Source organism: Bos mutus, chromosome 3 (genome assembly GCF_027580195.1).
Source record: "Bos mutus isolate GX-2022 chromosome 3, NWIPB_WYAK_1.1, whole genome shotgun sequence".
Classification (NCBI taxonomy): Eukaryota; Metazoa; Chordata; class Mammalia; order Artiodactyla; family Bovidae; genus Bos; species Bos mutus.
Genome location: NC_091619.1, coordinates 84,616,025 through 84,632,674, shown reverse-complemented (window position 1 = coordinate 84,632,674; position 16,650 = coordinate 84,616,025). Strand labels below are relative to the sequence as shown.

The following is a 16,650-nucleotide window of genomic DNA, read 5'->3' as shown; positions in this document are numbered from 1 at the left end:
TCTCTTATTAGGTGGATTAATATTTGGATTTTTAGGTCATATTGGTGAATCATCCACTTTATCATTTCATAATTTCTGCTGCTATTTTTCTTCAGTATCTACTGAATCATTATTCCTGGTAATATTTTTGCTTTAAAATCTACTTGCTGCTGCTGCTGCTAAGTCGCTTCAGTCGTGTCCGACTCTGTGCGACCCCAGAGACGGCAGCCCACCAGGCTCCCCCTTCCCTGGGATTCTCCAGGCAAGAACACTGGAGTGGGTTGCCATTTCCTTCTCCAATGCATGAAAGTGAAAAGTGAAAGTGAAGTCGCTCAGTCGTGTCCGACTCTTAGCGACCCCATGGACTGCAGCCCACCAGGCTCCTCCGTCCATGGGATTCTCCAGGCAAGAGGACTGGAGTGGGGTGCCATTGCCTTCTACAATACATTTTACTTCTGCGTGTATTGAAACCCCACAATACATGGTCACTATTTTAGTTTTAAGCAGTCAATTATCTTTTTAAGACATTCAGAACTTTTTAAAAAGTGTATATATACCCACATAGTTAACTTTATGCTCTTCCTTTTATTTTATGGATCCAGATTTCCATGAGATATTATTTTCTCCCACTTCTTGTGGTACAGTTCTGCTGCTGAGAAATTTTGATCTTTTTTTCTTTTTTTTGGGTCCACACCTTGAGGCATGTGAAACTTCCCCAACTAGAGATAGAGTCCACACCCTCTGCAGTGGAACAGCAGAGTCTTAACCACTGGACCACCAGGGAAGCCACCGATGTTCTGTTCTTTTTTTTTTTTTTTTCCTCTGATGATGAATTTTGGTATGACATCTTTGGTATGTCTCAAAAAAAATCTTTATTTCAGCTTCAGTTTTGAAAGATTGTTTTCCCCCACAGGATAAAGAATTCTAGTATAAAGTTTTTTCTTCTAGTTCTTCAAATCTAGCTCTGCTGTTCATAGCTTGCATTATTTCTGTTGACATTCTCACATTTTTTTCTTTTTTTTTGCATAATTTGCCATCTCTACCCTGACTGCCTTTAAGATTTCTCTTTACTATTGGTTTTGAACAATTTGGTTATGATGTTGCTTGGCTGAGTTTTCTTTATGTTTCTTTTGCTTGGAGTTCATTTGTGTTCTTGAATATGTGGTTTTATAGTTTTCATCAAATTTGGAAATTTATAAGCATTATGTCTAATGTATTTCTCCTGATCTCTTCTTTGTTCTCTCCTTCAGGTATTCCCATCTCACATATATTAGGTCACTTAAGTTTTTCCACAGCTCACTGATGCTCTATTTTTAAAAAATCTTTTTTCTCTTTGTTATATTTTTGATAGTTTCTATTACAATGTCTTGAAGGTCACTAATCTTCTGTGTTATGTAATCTCATACAGTCAGCTTTTCATCTCAGATATTTTAGTTTTCATTTTTATAATTTCAACTTGATTCTTTTAAAAACCTTATATGTCTGAACTTTTAAATTCACTCTTTCCTTTAGCTTTTTGAACATAGGACTTTCACGTATAATAACTGCCATAATATCTGCATCAACTCATTCTATCAGATAGGTCAGTTCTGGGTTGGAGTCCATTGATTTTTCTCACTTTAAGTCGTATTTTCTTGGTTCTTTGCATGCTGTTAAGTTTTGACTGAATACCAGACCTTATGTGTTTTACCTTGTTCAATGCTAGATATTTCCGTATTTCTATAAATACACTTGATCTTTGTTTTGCAGCATGTCTAAGTTATTTGGAAACAGTTTGATCCTCTTGCGTCCTGCTTAAGCTTTGTTGAGTAGGACTAATGCTTCTTCACTGCTGAGGTAAAGCCCGTCTGTGTACTTGCCCCCAAGCGCTGTTAATTGTGAGGTTTTCCTCACTGGCTGGTGTGAATCGCCACTATTCATGGCCCTGTGTGAAGTCCACTGATTGCTCACTGTCATCCTTTTGAGTGCTTCTGGCTCAGACGGCTTCTTCGCATGTGTATAGTGACTGCTACTGTCCTGAATACTTGACGAACACACCTTCTGGGGCAACTTTCCTATCTCCTACTTTGCCCCAAGAATTCTAGCCTCCTTGCTCTGCACAGACTCCTAGCTCTCGCTCAGTTCAGGAAACTGCAGGCCTTGGTGTGGATTTTCTCTTCCTGTGTCCACGTCCCAGGCATTCAGCTTGAACAATTTCAGGATACCTCTTTTTCTACCCCCATCTCTCTAACATCACTGTATTTTGTTGCCTGATGTCCTGTATCCTGAGAATCTTTGTTTCCTGTATTCATTATTTTAGTTATTTAAGGTGGGAGGGTAAATATGGTGCTCTTTATCTATCTTGGCTAGACGTGGAGGTCTTCACCTGGAAATTTTGAAGAAAATTTTAAGAGAGACTACTAGAGTTTCTGAGGAAGGGAATTTAAGTTATTCAGGCACTTTTACTGCTTGAGGCCTGAAAGGGCACAGTGAAGGAATAAATCAGAAGGAAAGACACCCTTAGATTTGTATAATTTTAAGTACAGGAACTATTTAGAAAGATGAGGGCAGCATGAATGCCTAGAGCTAATATTAGTGGTATTGTTATACCTTTCTACTTAAGTGGGCAAGGGATGGAGAACTCAGAAATCCCGTGGAGAAAGCTGCCTTGAGAGGATGTATTATCTTAAAGAAATGCAGCAAGTTTGAGGCAGCTCCAAAGGAGGGGAACCCTGACCTTACTTTCCTTCCTCCTTTAAGGTTTCTGCTAATGGCTCTCCATGGGCAAAACCAACTAGAAGATAAAAGGGTTAGAGAGCCTTAGAGATCAGACTATAATCCCCAGGACACAGGGTAGGCAGAAAAGGGTTGAGTGTGGAAGAGGTGGGTAAACAGAATAACCTGCACAGGGAATCAGTGATAATTTTTAGATTGCTGGCTACAATGTCAGGGTGGTTGGTGGTGCCACTTGGTGGGAAAGAAGAGAAAAGGCACAGTATGTTTGGGCAGAAGTGGGTTTGACACAAGGAAAAACAATGAGATGGTTTTTCCTGGAAGTCCTGTAACTATCGTTTTAAATTGTTTAGAAGGTCCTTATCAACATGGATGATGAAGCAGAGTTTATATAGCAAGTACATATACAGTGATTTGTGTGGGGACTGGGTTTAGGAAGAGTGGGGAAAATAAAGTAAAAATCATTCAGCCTAAATGTATGTGTTGCCTGTCCCTTGGGCCATCTGGATTTTGGGCCAGTTACACTGAAATCTGTTGCAGACCAGGCTGAGAGCTGAGTATTTTGAATTCTGCTAGAGTGGCTATGGGATGAAGAGATTTGGAAAGCACTCAGTTACTGAACACCTATAGGGGATAAAAGTTGAGAAGACAGGTGATAAAATCAAGCGTGATTTAGATACGCCAAACTCAGTATAATTTATCAGATTCCGGGATTATAGAATTATGTGGCCAACGTTGATATTAGAGTGTGGCTGTTTTAAATCATCATGCGACATAGTGGAAAGAGCATGGGTTGAAGTCCCTCTCTTGTTTTTTACTGAGTCTGTGACATTGGGCTGCTGCTGCGAAGTCACTTCAGTCATGTCCGACTCTGTGCGACCCTATAGACGGCAGCCCACCAGGCTCCCCCGTCCCTGGGATTCTCCAGGCAAGAACAGTGGAGTGGGTTGCCATTTCCTTCTCCAATGCATGAAAGTGAAAAGTGAAAGGGAAGTCGCTCAGTTGTATCCGACTCTTCACGACCCCATGGACTGCGGCCTACCAGGCTCCTCCGTCCATGGGATTTTCCAGGCAAGAGTACTGAAGTGGGGTGCCATTGGGCAAGTGACCTAAATGCACAGAACCTTAGTTTCCCCTAAGAACTGGTCAGTCAGTTCTTTGCATCAGGTGGCCAAAGGATTGGAGTTTCAGCTTCAGCATTAGTCCTTCCAATGAATACTCAGGACTAGTTTCCTTTAGGATGGACTGGTTGGATCTCCTTGCAGTCCAAGGGACTCTCAGGAGTCTTTTCCAACACCGCAGTTCAAAAGGATCAGTTTTTGTTTGTGGACCCTCCAAAGTTGCTGGAAGTTTCAGCAAGGCCATCTACTAAGTCACTAGTAGCAGGCCAGGAAGAGAGTAAATGCTCACATGAAATCTGTTGATCCAAGATGACGGTTGGCACAAAATACAAGTTTGAGAAAGATTGCTATTCGTGTGATGATACATATTGATAGAACATAGACAACACCAAATTCTAGGGACCTTAAAGGATGAGTCAGGTACTTGAGGAGGTTACCTCAAAGCTCACCTTCCAAAGCACTTTGCAAGACACCCCACCTCTCCTTCCCTTTTCTCCTCTGCAGATTGTTCCCTTTTTAGTGTGTGAGATTGGGTATTGGGCTGGATGGGCCAGTGATTTGTCCCAGCATGTGTTCCATCTGGGGAGCCTCCAGGGAGGTAAAGAAGACCTACTGTGTGCTCACAGGTTGCTATTAGCCCAGCTTCCCTCATCTCCACACAGAGTCACATGGGAACATGGGACTCTGAAGATTATTCTTGTTAAATGTACTAAGCACACCATATCCTTTTTTCCTGTCTCTTGATTTTAGGAAAAGCCATGGCATGGAGGAGCAGTTGTCGGAACTAAAAGTGTATAACAAAGAGGAAAGAAAGTTCCTTCCTCGAGGAGGTCATGAGAATCATTTTAAAACATTCTAAGGGCTCAGTTCAGTTCAGTCTCTCAGTCGTGTCTGAATGTTTGTGACCCCATGGACTGCAGCACGCTAGGCCTCCCTGTCCATCACCAGCTCCCAGAGTTTACTGAAACTCATGTTCATTGAGTTGGTGATGCCATCCAATCATCTCATCCTCTGTCATCCCCTTCTCCCGCCTTCAATCTTTCCCAATATCAGGGTCTTTTCAGATTAGTCAGTTCTTCGCATCAGGTGGCCAAAGGATTGGAGTTTCAGCTTCAGCATCAGTCCTTCCAGTGAATATTCAGGACTGATCTTCTTTAGGATGAACTGGTTGGATCTCTTACAGTCCAAGGGGCTCTCAAGAGTCTTCTCCAACACCACAGTTCAAAAGCATCAATTCTTCAGCACTCAGCTTTCTTTATAGTCCTACTCATGTCCATCGGGCTGGTGATGCCATCCAACCATCTCACCCTCTGTCATCCCCTTCTCCTCCCTCCTTCAGTCTTTCCCAGCATCAGGGTCTTGTCAAATGAGTCAGCTCTTTGCATTAGGTGGCCAAAGTATTGGAGTTTCAGCTTCAACATCAGTCCTTCCAATGAATATTCAGGACTGATCTTCTTTAGGATGAACTGGTTGGATCTCTTACAGTCCAAGGGACTCTCAAGAGTCTTCTCTAACACCACAGTTCAAAAGCATCCATTCTTTAGTGCTCAGCTTTCTTTATAGTCCAAATCTTATATCCATACATGACTATTGGAAAAACCATAGCTTTGACTAGATGGACCTTTGTTGGCAAATAATGTCTCTGCTTTTTAATATGCTGTCTAGGTAGGTCACAGCTTTTCTTCCAAGGAGCAAGTGTCTTAATTTCATGGCTACAGTCACCATCTGCAATGATTTTGGAGCCCCCCAAAATGAAATCTGTCACTGTTTCCATTGTTTCCCCATCTATCTGCCATGAAGTGATGAGACTAGATGCCACGATCTTCATTTTCTGAATGTTGAGTTTTAAGCCAGCTTTCTCACTCTCCTCTTTCACTTTCATCAAGAGGCTCTTTAGTTCTTCACTTTCTGCCATAAGGGTGGTGTCATCTGCATATCTAAGGGCTGCATATCCAAGGGCTAGCTCACTTAAGAGAGATTAGGTGGTTTGGATGATCCCATGGGATAAAAATGTGGACTAGAGGGTGGAAGCCACATAAAGTAGATTTCAACCCAGTACAAGAATCTTTCTTATAATTACAATAGTAGCTGCCTATTGTGAAAATTCAAACAGCACAGAGAGGGGAGGTTAAAAATTGCCCTCCATGCTTCCACTGTACTGCTTTCTGTAGATGTCACTGCAGTAAGCAGGCTTTTGCATATTCTTCCTGAAGTTTTGTATGTTAGGTCCTTACACAGTTTCGGAGAAGGCAATGGTACCCCATTCCAGTACTCTTGCCCGGAAAATCCCATGGACAGAGGAGCCTAGTGGGCTGCAGTCCATGGGGTTGCTAAGAGTCAGACACAACTGAGCGACTTCACTTTCACTTTTCACTTTCATGCATTGGAGAAGGAAATGCCAACCCACTCCAATGTCCTTGCCCGGAGAATCCCAGGGACGGTGGAGCCTGGTGGGCTGCCGTCTATGGGGTCACACAGAGTCAGACATGACTGAAGCGACTTAGCAGCAGCAGCAGCAGCATTCAGGGTAGCCTGAAGGGTTTTAATAGCACAGACTGTGAACCGTACTCCCTAGAGTTTCTGCATTAGTAGGTCTGGGTTGGAGCCTGAGAGTTTGCGTTTCTAACACATTGCTTGGTGGTGCTGATGCTGACTTTCTGAAGCTCACAGTTTGAGAACCACTGATGTGGTTTCCTCTTTACAGAGTTCTTACAAATGCAGTCATATTGTAGTGTCTAAGAATTTGCTCTTTTACTCAATAACACGTAATTAGCAGTTTTCTTTAGCTATGTCTCATTTTTAACAACTGCTTCTGTATCAGTTTTAGCAAGGCCCCTATAAATGAATGGGGCTTCCCTAGTGGTTCAGTGGTAAAGAATCCAGCTGCAATGCAGGAGCTGCAGGAGATGTGGGTTTGATCCCTGGGTTGGGAAGATCCCCTGGAGGAGGGCATGACAACACACTCCAGTATTCTTGATTGGAGAATCCCTTGGATAGAGGAGCCTGGTGGTCTACAGTCCGTGAGGTTGCAAAGAGTCAGACAGACACAACTAAGCGACTTAGCATGCAGGCACTATAGATGAATATTGAATTTGTTTCCAGGGTTTTTGTGAGTGTGCCCTTGCCTTTAAAAAATAAATCTGAAATGTGCATTTTTGTATATATCTTTTAGATGAGCCAATCTTCAGTTCTTAGAAGGTAAATTCTTAGAAGTTACAGCTCTTGGGTAAAGAGGTAGATTTGGAAAACAGATAGATATTGCCAAATTGTTCTAAAGGAGGATGAACCAATTATTCTCCTGCTAAAAGTATCTGAAACTGCTTGTGTCCCCAAGCACTTGCCCAAAATGGATATTATCAGTGTTTTCATTTTCTGCCCATTTTTTTAAGGTGTAAAATTGTATATCAGTGTTGTTTTGATTTGCATTTCCCTCCATTTTTTGTGAGGTTAAAGGGTCAATGTATGGATTGAATATCTTTTTCTATGAACTGCAAGTTTGTATTTTTTGCATCACATGAACAAAGGCAGCAAACTTTTATTTGCGGGATTGCTAGTAATGTTGTAAGGTTGGCATATTAGGAGTTGTGATCAGAGATGAGGTTGGGCAGTGGGGTTAGTGGTTTGGGCAGGAGCAGGAGCTTTGAGTTCCTTGTGGGCCAGATAAAGAACTTGGCCTTCACTTTGGACAGAAGCAGCATTGCTGGTGTTGAAGCTTACCCTGCAGCTCGTGATAATTTTAACAGGGCCTGTTTCTGGAAAGGCACACTGTTCAGTAATCTTCCAGTAACTCATTCTTTCGGCCTTTCACGTGGGGCCTTGAAGCCACCTAGCCATTCTTCATAAATAGGGTAGGGGGGCATCGTCGTAGAGCAGCGCGTTGTACAGCAAAAATGAACACAACATTGTAAAGTAGTTATCCTCCAATTAACAAATGGTCAGTAATTGTTAGCAGTAAGTAAAAATACATTACTATATATTAATAATATATACTATATAATAATAACATAAAAATGTTTATATTAGTAAAATAATAGGAAAAAAATAATAGAATTTCTTTAAAAAGGGGAAAAAAAAGCCAAAAGAGTAGGGTAGAAACCTCAGCCATCCTCAGGCTGGGCATTGTCTTTGAGGGCAGAGTTTTGCAAGATGGTGCAGGGACTGGATTTTGTTGCTGTACCCAATACTTCTCTCCTCAATGCCTGTGTGTGCGGAAGTGGGCTGCAGGTCAGGAGGAAGAATGCCCTGGGAAGGGGTGCAGTGCTTCATACAGAAGAAAGGCTTGCTGACTGTGCTTCTAGACCTCTCCAGGGATGGAGAGTTTTTAGATGCTTTTTATTTTAAAAGGTATTTGACTATTTTATACATTAATAATTTCCTCCTCCCTCCCAGCCCAAGAATTCCCTATTACTGCAGGACACACGGCATGTTTCCGTCTAGGCAGAAGGAAGTAGAGGGCAGAACATTCTCAATATCTAATGCTTCTCATAGTAGCCTGTATAGTGACATAGGGTTGTCATTAATCAGAGCATGGAGGAGGCGTTTCTGATGGTTGAGTGTCTGAGAAGTTTTCACAGGATGAACTGACTTGGAATTGTGTTCTGAGTATGCTAAGGATGAAAGCAACTTGGTTGGGAGGTGGGAAAAGTCAAGTCATTTCAGGGATAGATAAGAGTCCTGTTCTGGCCTAGACAAACCTGAAATTGAATACAGCCTCCTTAATCTTCCAGCTTTGTGACCATCCACTGGATTTTGTTCCCCTCAGGATTTCAGTGTCTTCCCCCTGTAAGTGGGGGAAGGGTGGGTGTCATAAATGTGGGTTCCCCCTCTCCCCGTCTCTGCAGAGAGAATAGCTTGGTAGGGCATTTTAAAGGGCTTGGAAGGCATTTTAACAAGTAGGGAGCTGCTTTATTGGATCACAAGGATTGAAGAGAAGGGAGTGTAAGTGAGGTTTTATAGAAGAGGACATGGGAGATCCAGAGTTTAATTTACTCTCAGGCAATGTTTGTTTTGGGAGTTTGGGGATGTCATTTGATGCGTCAGATTTTCCACCCATGATTTTGTTAGGACTTATACCGTGCATTTGGCCTCAGCATGGCTGGGTTTTGTATTTTCTCTGTGTCATCCATTGAGCATTGCCTGTGTGGCTTTTGGACGGTGGTGGGTTTTGGCCACGGCCCAGGATCGCCTCAGTGTTGATCCCTGTGACCACCACATTGTGAGGCATGCACGAGGCTTCCTTAAGTTTGCCTGTTCTACCTGTTGGAATCCAACTTTGAATCTAAGACGACAGCCAGCTTTTCTTCTGTCTGATTTAATTCCATACCCCTCATCCAGTCATCTCAGATTTGTCTTTAAAGATGGGCTCAGTCCAAAGCATGAAGATCCTAAACATCTTGAAAAATACTGGGCTTCTGATCTAGTGCTTGGAAGACTGATGAAAACAGTAACCCTGTACTTATTTTATCAACTTACATCTCCATATTCTGCCAAGGAAGGTGGAGTTGAAACAAGACGCTTGGCTTCAAGAGTATAGCCGAGGTTCCACTGGCAAATGGAGCCCCCCTTACTGCCACGTGCAATATTACCAGGTGCATTAGTTGTGCTTCAAGTACATAAACTAGGCACAACTTGAGGCATCACTGTTTGACTTTCAAAAATAAGATTCTTACACTAAATTGTCAACTATTTAAAATCAGAAATGATATATTTTTCAGCTTCCTATTCCTAGTGTCCTGACCCAGAGAAAGCACTTTACATTTGTTTACTGGAATTTGAGCTGTTAGACATGGTGTGAATACCTAGGTATAGATCATGCATACTAAACATCCCTGCAGATGTTCAGGGATGATTTGGTCATGAAAGAGAAGGTTGGCATATCTTAATAGACCTAATAATTGCTGCTGTTTACTGAGTGTGTTTGTGTGTGTGTGTGTGTGTGTGTTTAGCCACTCAGTCATGTCTGACTCTCTGTGATCCTATGACTGTAGCCTGCCAAGCTCCTCTGTCCATGGAATTCTCCAGGCAAGAATACTGGAGTGGGTGGCCATTCCCTTCTCCAGGGGATCTTCCCAATCCGGAGGTCAAAGCTGGGTCTCCCATATTGTAGGCAGATTCTTTACCATCTGAGCCACTAGGGAAGCTGTTACTGAGCATACCATATATTAATACCAGGCACTGTGCTGGGCCCCCTGGTTATACAATCTTAGTTAATCGTTCAAAGCATATAGCAAGATTGGAGCTGCGGGAGACAGCCTTTCACTTTAAGAGGAGAAGTACCTGTCAAGAAGCTGTACTTGTTCTCCCATGTATATTTTTGGTAAAGCCGATGGAGAACCAGGTATTATTGCCAGATTAGCTCTTTCCTTCCCCTGCCAAATTTTCTCTCCATTTTAGAGCATGGGAGAATTGCTTTAAGTGGTATTTAATTCTTTCTGTTAAGGAGACTGAAGTGGAGCAGCATACTCATTGCTTATCTTTTTCTTCCCAAATCTCCCAACCCCCTGATTATATTATAACTAAAAAAAAAAATGTGTGTGTGACTTGTGTACTTGAACTCCCAGCCAAGACCAAAGATCAAAGTCAAGAGAGGATATTAAGCTCACTCCCAGGTCCCTGGGACACTGTATCTGTAGCCACTGTCCTCAAGTTTGTCCTGGAGGAGTGGCCCACTAAGAAGTAGAACTGCAGGTAAGCTTATCCACTCTGGAGGGTTGCAGTCTTAGGGACTAGTGTTCTGCTCTTTAGTCATTTAGGGGAAAAGAAGGAAGCAAATAAATATAAGAGACAACCCCAAAGAGTGGTTTTCAGCACGATTATGTGTAGCATGACCCCTTTTGAGAATTTTTGGGACAGTTATGCAGAGAACAGCCTCCATGTCCCTGACTCTGTCTCCTTTTCTCACACTGCCTTTGAGCAGCTTTCACGTTTGTTGAGGAATCAGCTGTGAAGCCTGTGGTTTCCTGTGGCACATTTCTAATAATATTTGTACAGGCTATTGTTTAATGCACCATATAAATATTTATCATAAGAGCGGTCTTTTGATCATGAACAGAGGCTAAAAACCAGTTCAGTCAATGCTGGCAATTGGCTGGGAAGCTGTTCTGCCCTTTGGAGCCTCTTGTAGACTGAGAAGTTAGGTAAGGCCTGGGACATGTGTGCAGCCAGCTTGAATTTCTCCCTGTAGCTTTTCTTTCTCTTGGCTTCCACAGTCTATGCTCTTAATTCTCTTGTCTGACCAGCCACCCCATATTCCCTGTTAGTTGTGTTTCTTTTTTAATGGGCTTCCCTGGTGGCTCAGATGGTAAAGAATCTGCCTGTAATGCAGAAGACCTGGGTTCGATACCTGGGTTGAGAAGATCCCCTGGAGGAGGCCATGCCAACCCATTCCAGTATTCTTGCCTGGATTATTGCCATAGACAAAGCAGCCTGGTGGGCTACAGCCCATGAGGTCACAGAGAGTCGGATACCCCATATTCCTTATTAGTTGTCTTTCTTTTTAGAGAATTTATCTCTGCCTCAAATGAATGAAGTGGGATCAACTTTCTGACTCTCAGCATTCATCTGTTGGGGTTTAAAGCCACACCATTGTGACCTGGACAAAACCCAGCTCCTTTGGTGTTGTGCTCTGTGACCTTAAACTGCTTTATTGCTGAGAACCTCAGTCTCTCTAACTGGGAAATGAGCTCACAGTGGCAACCTCACGGGATTGTTACAAGTGAAATCACAGAATCAGGTGGATGATTTGCAGAGCAGAGCCTAATAAGTGCCAGTTGTTGCTGCCTTTGTTGTTGGCACTGTTGTTGAAGGATTCGGTTTTCACTTTTAGGTTGGAAAGAGCCCTAAAGTTGCCTTAAGAGGCCAGGGTTCAAATGCAGATGCTGCTGCTGTTTACTCTTTGTGTGACTTGGGGCAAATTTTCCTATCCCAACAAGGTATAAAATGGTGGTAGGTTCCCCAGCTTGAATGCATTTCAGTTGGAAGAGATGAACAAAGGTGTAAAAATGCCAAGCATGCAGGAGGATCCTAATCCTTTTTTTTTTTTTAAAGCAAATTATAAAAGGGAATAATGTTTTCCATTTTGCAGTTACTTTATTCTCTGAGGCCAAGAGGAACTGGAATGTAGTTTGGAGTCTAGGACACATCAGAGAGTACTTATGACCCAGGAACAAAGGGCACAGAGGGGAGACTAGGAATCTGAGTGCAGAAAATCCTCTGGCAGAGTTTTTATAACTCACAGGGTCAAGTTTCAGGGAAGCTGCCCTAGAGCTTGAACTTCTCAAGATCCAGGTGTGGAAACAATCATAAAGAGATCACTTAAAACTATAGTAATAGGAAACGTAGTGAACCTGAAATATTTAATTAGGATCTATTTCTTACAAAAACATGAACTGGGGTGTGTGTGTGTGAACAACGCAGAGAAGGTATGATGCCCTTGTTCCCATGGGTTTGACTCTCTTTTGGACTGATATCTCAGTCATACAGTCTAGAAATGGATAGTTTTACCAGAGAGAGGCCACCTGGTATTGGGGAAGGGCCAGTCTCTGAAGGTGGGCAGCCTGAGTTCTGAGTAAACCAGTTGTAGACAGAGTAGGCACATGGCTTTGAGCCCTAGGTCAGGAAGATCCCCCGGAGAAGGAAATCCACTCCAGTATTCTTGTCATGAACAGAGGAGCCTGGTGGGCTGCATCTCACAGGGTCACAAAAGAGTCAGACACAACTTAGTGACTAAACAACAAGAACAGGGTACAGAGTAGGCAGAGTCCTTGGCAAACGTGCGTTAACTACGTGGAGGGTATCCTGCAGCATGGGGCTTCCTAGGTGGCACTGGTGGTAAAGAACCCACCTGCCAGTGCAGGAGACATAAGAGAGGTGGGTTCTATCCCTGAGTTGGGAAGATCTCCTGGAGGAGGGCACGGCAACCCACTCTAGTATTCTCACCTGGAGAGTCCCTATGGACAGAGGAGCCTGATGGGCTACATACAATCCATGGGGTCGCAGAGCCAGACACGACCGAAGCAACTTAGCACGCATGAACCTGTTAGCATGGCATTCCAAGAACGGTTAGGGATTTGGTAGCAGAGGGATCGAGACTGCTCTCACCTCTATCACTTGGTATTTATATAACGTACGTGAGCAAGTTACTTGACTAGCCTAGGACTTGTTTTCCCTCATCAGTAAAATGGGAATGGTCCTAGTAATTCTCTTCAAGGGTTGATATCAGGACAAAAAGTGGATTTAAAAATGTAAGCAAGCTGCTTAGTAAAGCATCAGATACACAGTAAATTTTACCTGAAGGTGGGTTTTAAGAGTTTGCTCTGAGTCTCAGGGACATGGTGAGTTTGTGCCATGTGCCAGACACTGGGCTGGCACTAGGGGTACCGCTGTGGTCCAGGCAGCCCTGGAGTTAACTCTCTAATGGCAAAGCTCCAGTCTGCATACAAGTCAGAGTGGAGGGGGAGGGTTCTCCGGAAGGATGGGCTCTTTCCTCTTTAGCCAAGAAATAGGTCCAAAACCCAGAGCCAGGGTAAGCCCTGAGTCAGCTACAGAGTGGAAATTTGCCTCTTTGGATTTTACTGGACTGAATCAGGATGTCTGGTGGGTGGTGAGATGAGATATTCCATGCAGAAGAAGACAGTCGCAAGTGAAGGAACCAGGCCTGAGGAGCTGGGCCAGCCCCCTGGGGGCCTCTTTTGTCACTGGCTCTGGTAGGAGTAGAGAGAAGCTTGGGTGGCTGGCCAGGTCTGTGTAAGCCAGAATGTTTGCATGGACTCTTCATTTCCTATTTCTTTCCCCTTGTTTCTCCCTGCAGTGTTTAGAATAGTTTTGAAAAGCTCTAGTCAAGGACAGAGTTGTTGACTTGCCAGGATCAGTGTTGGAGGGCAGCGTCCTTGGGTCCTTCCAAGTGGTGACAGTGGGACGCTAAGAGAGGCAGTCCTGAGTTCAGCAAGTGGAGGCCTGTGGTCATTTGGGGGCGGTGGAGCGGCCAGCCTCGTCAGTCTTCTTCCTCTGCAGATAAAGAAATCTAGGAAGATATAAGCCATGGCACTGCCCTGTTTTGCCCTTCACTGTATCCTCAGTTCCTAGCAGGGTGTCTGATGCCTGGCACAATCTGCATTTCTTCTAATATCAGTCACTGATTGCAACATGCCTCATTATTTCATATATCACTAAGAAAGATGTTCCCAGTTGCCATTGGTTTTTAAGTCACTGATTTCAGAGAAGCTAAATGTGAAAAGAAATGAGTACCTTAGAATTAATAAAATGTGGTTGTAAGCATCCAGTAAATATTTATTAATTGGATGAATGAAGCATACAGATATTAGAATCAAGGCAAAACACTAGTGCAGATAAATCCAAACCTAGGAATCTGAACTATTAAAGCATTAAAGCATGAACCTGTTCATCCTTATTTTTTTTTGTTGATTCACTGATTTAGGTGTTCATTCCATAAGAACTTAGTTAGAACTATTATGTACCAGACAGTGTTTGGGGATACAGGCACTTGTAGGAGCTGAGGATATAGAAATCAATCAGTTCCTTTCTTCAGGTTCAGGCCAGTGAGGGAGGTGAACACAGAAGCCAAAAATTCGGTCAGAGTGATTTTTAAAAAGTTTAAAAGAAAGAAGGGACACAGTACTCTGGTGGCGCTGGGGCATGGAGAGAGGCAAGAGGTGATGGTTGGGATTCTCTGGTGGTGCAGTGATTAAGACTCTGTGCTTCCAGGGGAAGGAACCCAGGTCCAATCTCTGGTCTGGGAACTATATCCTACATGCCTCAGTGAAGATCCCACACATGGCAGCAAAGATCCTATGTGCCACAGAACAGCCAAACAAATTAAGAAAAAAGTGTTGGTTGAGCAAGATCTTAACGTGAAAGTCAGTAGGCAGCATATTAAAAAGCAGAGATGCCAACAACGGCCCTTCTAGTCAAAGCTGTGATTTTTACAGTAGTCATGTATGGATGTGAGAGTTGGACTATAAAGAGAGCTGAGCGCTGAAGAATTGATGCTTTTGAACTGTGGTGTTGGAGAAGACTCTTGAGAGTCCCTTGGACTGCAAGGAGATCCAACCAGTCCATCCTAGAGGAAATCAGTCCTGAATATTCATTGGAAGGACTGATGCTGAAGCTGAAGCTCCAATACTTTGGCCACCTGACTCATCGGAAAAGACTCTGATCATGGGAAAGATTGAAGGCAGGAGGAGAAGGGGATGACAGAGGATGAGATGGTTGGATGGTATCACCGACTCCATGGACATGAGTCTGAGTAAACCCCGTGAGTTGGTGATGGACAGGGAGGCCTGGCATGCTGCAGTCCATGGGGTTGCAAAGATTCAGACATGACTGAGCGACTGAACTGAACTGATGCACAGAAGAGAGAAAGGAAGTTGGAAGGAAAGAGAAGCATGAAGTGGAGACAGTCCTGTAGTGGTGTGGTGCACCTGGGAACCTGTGAGGGTTCAATGTGTCTGAAGCCTGATGTGAGAACAGGCAGGACTGTAGTAGATGTGGCTGGATAGGAGGCAGAGGGCAGATCCTGGAGGGCCTGGGATGCTGTGCCGAGGGCCTCAGCCAATGGTTTTAAGTCCTTAGGAAGAACTCAGCAGAGTCACTGTTGGGGGAGGGTCGAGGGCCAGGCAAGGATGATCTTTGCTTGACACAGCGCTGCTGTGCTTTGATCTATTTCAGTTTTCAGTTTCCTTCGAGTAATGGCTTGAAGAAAAAATATCCCTTTTGGGTGTTTGAAGGAATGCATGTTTTGAAAACTGGTGCCGCTGATCGTGTGGGCGAGGAGATGAGAAAGCAGTTAGGCCGGAGCCTTGGAGTTGTTCTCTGAAGCTCAGAGGAGGATAGCCCTTGTTCGTACTCCAGCTTCCACCTTCGCCTCTCCAGCTGCTCATGAACCATAGGGGCCACATGCTGTTGGGGGATCATTGTGAGCAAGTCAGAAACCATCATGTTTAACGAAGCCATTTTTAACTGGGATAAATACCCAGGAAACCTTAACGGAACACCTGCTGGCTGACTTCGTTTTTGAATCCCCAAGTATGATCTTGCCGAGGAAATATTACCTCTTTGAAGTGAAAGAATACAGAACACTGCTGTGGTTGAAATTAGACCCTGGGCGCTGAGGCTACCCTGAGCTCACCTAGGGGACTGTAGCACGTTCTCCAGCATAAATATCTTGGGGGCTTGTTCTTATTCTTTAAAACACCAGTCTGGAAAATGAAAGCCTCTGTGAGATGTCTGCGTCCTAGGGGCTAATCTGAGCAAAGGGACCCAGAGCAGCAGTGAAGGCCAAGGAATTCCTGGAGTGTTCGCTGGTCAGGTTTCCTTGTAACTCGCAAGGCGTCTGTAAAGAAAACAGATTGTCTAACAAATTCCTGATCCTGTCTCCCTCGAGGCTCCTTCCCAGTCCCAGTCAGTTCACGACACGGCCTGCAGTGTATTTGCCTCTTCTCTGAATCTGTGCTGTGAGCTGTTACCAAGGAAAAGAGAATGTACAGGTGTGGGATTGTGGGTTCAGGCTGCTCTGCAGTCGTGCTGCCTCATCTCTTCATTTCCGAAACCTTTTTGCCTGTCAGTATAATGTGCATGATTATTCCAACTTCCATTTACTGTTCATAAGTGTATGGACCTAGCATTAAGAGAAAATTTATATATTCCTTGGAGTCTCATCTTAATCGCCTATAAAATAGACACTCACCGTCAGGGTGAGGGGGGAATTGGATGAAAGTAGGCAAAAGGTACAAAACTTCCAGTGATAAATGAATACTAGGAATATAATGTACAATGTGATAAATATAATTAACCCTGCTGTATTTGTATATGAAAGTTGTTA

The 16,650-nt window shown here is 43.7% G+C and overlaps 1 protein-coding gene across 6 annotated transcripts in view; it reads left to right on the top strand.

The window, feature by feature from the left end:
* Positions 1–16,650, top strand: part of FGGY (FGGY carbohydrate kinase domain containing) — a 516,697-nt gene that overhangs the window by 9,530 nt on the left and 490,517 nt on the right. The window lies entirely within an intron of this gene.